The sequence below is a fragment of the Humulus lupulus genome, chromosome 9 (genome assembly GCF_963169125.1).
Source record: "Humulus lupulus chromosome 9, drHumLupu1.1, whole genome shotgun sequence".
Lineage (NCBI taxonomy): Eukaryota > Viridiplantae > Streptophyta > Magnoliopsida > Rosales > Cannabaceae > Humulus > Humulus lupulus.
The window spans coordinates 105,774,798-105,780,213 of record NC_084801.1 but is presented as its reverse complement, the minus strand read 5'-3'; the positions used below and the strand labels follow the sequence as shown (position 1 = coordinate 105,780,213).

Below are 5,416 nucleotides of genomic sequence, written 5' to 3'. Positions count from 1 at the left end.
GCTGAACTATAAAGGTGTGATTTAGTTTGGTTTTAGTATTTTAGCAGCTGACTATATAATGTGTGATGCAACTGTAGTGGTCAAGATGTATATGAATTATAATGGGTTTCTTTTTATTAAATCCATAATAGTCTACTTATATGCACTGCAAATAACATATGCCCATGCATCAGAGCAATTACACTTGATAATTGAAATGATCTATTGCAACATCTAGGAACTACTATATAGGAAAAGTTTAAGCTGCTACATGTTGCAGTATCTGGTTATTCTAAAATTTACTAATACTGTCTGTCGGAATTGGTTCGGTCAGCTATGCTGACCTGTTCATTTCAGTCACTAACAACTTAACTGTTTTACTCTTCTTAGTAATGTTAGTTAAGTATAATTGTCTATAAATAGACATTACATTGTACAGGTTATTTTTAATGACAATTTACATTGTATTAGCTCTATAATCTTGTAAACAAACTGATATAGAAGGCTTTCAAGATTGTAATGTGGATTGATATTCAGCAATAAAGAAAGTGGCTATTTCATTCAAATTCTCTTCTTCTTCTCACCTCTGTTTTTTAATTTTCTCTGTCTAAAGTTCTATAAGATTATTCTTAAGCTATTTGATCAATTGTATTTGATTAAGGATTCACAACACTATCAGCAGAGATTTTATTGGAAAAACAAACTGGAATACGATAAAAAGTTTAGTTTCCTGGGGTACAAACAGAACATTAAACTACCATGTGAAAATGACTTGTCTTGACCAGGGGAAAACTACAATAAAAAACTTCAGTTATTTGTATACTTTTTATGTGGAAGAAATATATTTATTATGAGAATCTCTCTAATCTTTCTATTTAGTTATATAAATATTATATTCTTAATAATTTTTTTTTTTGATATAGTATTAATGTTTGTTTGTTTTTATTTTGAACGATTAAGATTCTTTAATTTTCTTGCTGATTTTACCTAAGTTTAATATTTGGCCTTAAATATGAAATCTTTTATCCTTTTTCTTCTTAATGGAATATGAATTTGATGATTTTTTATTGTTTACTTTTTTGTATTTTAGTACTATGAGCCAAAGATTCATGTATTGTTATTGTTTTAGTTTGTAAACTTTGTATAAGATAAGATTTTTTTAAAAAAAACCTATAATCTATTATTTGCTTTATTGTGAATTATATATATTGCATTAATTATAGTAGCCTGTATTTTAAAAGTTTTTCATTTTGTTTCTGTTTTTTTTATCCTTATGATACTACAGTTGGTGTGTTTGAGTTTCATGTGGTGGATTTATCATGGAAACAGTGGTTGGAGTTGAGAATAGTGATGAATGGAAGTTTGAAGAAAGTGGGTTTTTTGAAAACAGTACCTCTTCTTTGTCTTCGCCCAAGTATATTGCCGATCCAGTTGTATACAAGCTTGTTCGGGTACATTTCTCCTTAATGTTCTTATTAATCTTGTTCATTTCACTTATGGACAAAGTGTGTTAGATATTTTGAAACAGATTTACTATCTTGTATAATGGTTTTATTTTGTTGATATTAATGACCTGCACAATGTGACTGGCAGCCATTATTTGATAAGTGTAATGTTTTTTACAGGGCTAGGGATGAGAATTGCTGTATATGATTTGTTTTTTTTGTTGCGCAAACTCTATGAGTTGCTTTTTTTTCTTCTTCTTCTTCTAATCTTCCCCTCTCCCCTCCACCATCTTCAATATTCTGCGATTCAGGTTGAAGGTGATGGGAGATTTGTTCCTGCAACAGATGATGCAGTAATGGAGGTTGAGGATTTTCTTGTAGATGACAAAACTTAAATGCATGATGTTGTGGATGGTGGGAAGAATGCAGAGTGCTTGTCGAGTGAAGGTTTTGCTAGTGAGAGGCTTCAGTTGGAAAGTTCAGAAGGTTTTTCATGTTACCATTATCTCATATTTATACTTATTTATTTCTACCTTTTCTATTACTATTATTGTGCATAAATTATACAAGCTACACAAAATGTATATAGTTTTCAGAATCAAGTGAAGACTTCTGTATCTATCAACTGCAAAGATTTTAGCCTTTTTGTTTTTCGAAGAAGGGGGCAAATGATGGGTTCTCTTCCACTTCAGTTTTCTTGTAGATGTCTTAAAGCTCAATTTTTCAGTCTGAATAGGTGGCTTTGATCGTTTCTTTCCCATTTCTTAGGAATTTTAAGGCTGTTTTTAAAATCATCACTAGGGCAATATTTTATGTAGATTTTCTTCTCTCTTTCTCTCTCTTCAATTTAGTGCAAATAACAGAATTATATTCATAATGAGATAGAAGGTTTATCTGGTCTTGTAGACTAAGATTGGTTATCATGTGATTATTTATTATATTTCTATTGTTTTTTTTAATGTTATTCATAGTTTTAAAATTTTGTCCCACGTTGATGTTTACGTTTAATCATCATTATGTGCCAGATTTGCCTGATTCCAGTAATGTGAAAGCTGATGATGAAAAGTTGACTTTGAGTCTCGAGGTATGTGGTTGCTTTGTTGTTGTTGTTACTCTAGTATTTTTATTGTGGTTTTCTTGTGTTTCAGTTTGAGCTTTCATTGATTAGTGGGTATTTAACAAATTACTTTTAGAAAGAATTTCCAATTGAATAGCATTTTGATCTCTAATCAATTTTAGGTGTTTAATGTGGATTGGGGTGGAGACTAGTACTAGTAAAACGTAATAACAAGTTTTAAAATGCTTGAAGTTTAGTGTTCTATTCATGATGTGGTAGCTGTCTTGTAGTGCATTGTTTATTTACATGAATTCAATATAATCGATTAAATTTCTTGAGTCCTTCTCGGTTGTAAAAATATTTTGTTGTACATTCAAGTGATATTACCAAAAGTTAAATAGGAAGTGTGACTCCACATATCCCGTGGAGCTCCTGATGATTATTCTGCTTTTATGAATGCAGACAGCAGGGTTTTTTTTATTAGTGTAGTGTGTTAAATTGCCTGTATTGATAAGAAGTTCTACTCTTAAATTTGCATGCAGAAAGTTGTCCCTTCGTCAGCACCGACTGTTGATGACAATTGCAAGAATTTGTCTGGGAGCATTGAGGAGTTATCTAAACCTTCAGATGAACAACTAGATATTGGGCCATCAACTTCTGTTGTTTGTAATAATCGAAAACCTGATTTTTTTAAGTGGAAGGGGGAAATATGCTTGGACAACCTCTCAATTAAAGAACTTCATGAATTGTTCAAAGCAACTTTTGGGCGGGAAACTACTGTCAAAGACAAATTGTGGCTTAAGAGGAGGATTGCAATGGGGTTGACTAATTCTTGTGATGTTGCAACCACAACTTTCACAATCAAGGACAACAAATTGGTCAATAAGGAAAATGAAGAAAGCTGTAAGAATGCAGAAGGTATATCTGCTAAGGAGTTGGCAGTTGAAGCAATCAACAGCTCCAAGAATTCACCAACTAACTGTGATTGCTCAAATGGAAGATCATGAATTTGTTTCAGGAAAGAGATTCGATGACAGTGTTGAGTTTGACTTTGAAACTGAGGATCTTCACGCAGAACAGAGAGCTGGAAAGAGGGTTAGGAAGCCCACAAAGAGATATATAGAAGAGCTTTCTGAAGCTGAATCAAGAGACTATAGCCCAAAAGTGCATAGCTTTGCCAAACATATTGGATTTGGATGGACCTCTCCGAAATCTTGTCTCAGACCTGTTAAAAGTGTCTCTTTTAATGAGAGAATCACGTTGACACGTTTGGACTCTCTTGGTGGATCTGGGGTTCAGATTCCATGCGTTTCTAGGATTCGAAGAAGTCGTCCAAGGAAAAATATTAAGGCTCTTATGGTACGCAAAAGTTCTATATGTCTCAGTTATATGATCATTGCTTCTATTTTAAAATAGTGTCTAGCTGATTTCATCTGAAGGATGGGGCTGTAAAATATAGGTGACAGTGTTGTTACTACATTACAAGTGTAGAATATTAGGGACTTAATGGCGATTTTGAGTTTTCTTTAGAATAAATTTAATAGCCTTGTGAAACTTAGGCATATGTTGACTTTTAATTCTGAAATGTAGGTGATTGAGCATGTATTTTATATTGCTGAATGTGCATGTTTCTTGTCTTGTGAGTGACTTTTCTCTTGGACATGAATGCACAGGTTCTTGTAAACTCAATTTTGTATTCTATTCTTTCTTTTCTTTAGGAATATTCTGCTATATTTCTATTGGCCAGAAATGATCAAATTAGTAACTACTAAGTTAGCTAATTGGTGTCAGCACAGCAAAGTCAAGACACACTTTGCTGCTGCATTTTTCATGTTTAAAAGTTTGAAATTATTGTTTTTTCCATTGGAAGTTCAATGAAGTGGCAAAGCAACTGTTTCTTTCTTTTCACTGAAAACAACAGCGTCAGATGTTTTCTCCCCATAATGGCTAGCATTCTTGTAGAGTAAAGAGGAGAAATCTATCTAATGTTAAAAGGGGAAGTTTGCCTAAAAAATATGCATATTAAAGGTGTTATTATGTTTTTCATTGAGGTTTCAGAATTTTGTTGTCTATATCATGTGAGTTACAATACATCTTGAGAGGAGTAGTATAATTTTTTTTGGGTTATTACTAATTACATGTTGCCTAGAACCTGTATCATATTTCAATTGAGTTTTTTTTTCCTTTTCTCATAAATAGTTCTTTTGTTAATGGGATGTTACTCTTTCTTTTGTATTTGGTTTTTGATGTATATATTCAAACTAAAAAATTTTATGTGCTGGCCTTGCACTAAAAAATGTTTTACATTTTATTACCCAAGTTTTTGAATTGCATGAAGCTATTTTTATAATTAGTCTAATACATTTCCCCACATGGGTTTGGATTCTACTTTCAAATTTCTTTGAGTTTTTGAAGTTTATTAGATATACATCAAATAACTAACAGAAAATCAGAAAACATTTCAGCCATATTTATTAACCAACCATCAATCATTATCAATTCAAAATATTCAAACAACACACAAGTTTTCTTCCTTATCTCGCCGCAGCACACAAATTTCTCATAACCTACTTGACTAAGACACACAAGTTCTCAACCTTCCGTTATCACCGCAGCACACAATAATAATAATCTCAGGACCTACTTCACTATGGATGAATATCTAAGATATTCAAACTCCTCTAACATTTGCAAAATATTTTAACAAAAATAAAAGAGAACATACCTCTTGCAAACTGCTGCAAATAAAGTTCCTTCCAATTTGAAATCCAATGAAGCCACTAAAATGAAAGCAAATTTACATACCAATTAATAAACTATCAACATCATTCGACCTTTAATTAGGAGTCATCATTAAAAAAAATTACAACTCTTACAACCAAGAAACTATCCAAAACCACTATAGAGTCCTTGGAAACTAGAGCTCAGAAAATAA

At 32.0% G+C, this 5,416-nt stretch overlaps 1 pseudogene; it reads left to right on the top strand.

Moving 5' to 3' along the window:
- Nucleotides 1–1,280: 1,280 nt before the first annotated feature.
- On the top strand, nucleotides 1,281–3,994 carry LOC133799920 (uncharacterized; annotated as a pseudogene).
- The last annotated feature ends 1,422 nt before the right edge of the window (nucleotides 3,995–5,416 follow it).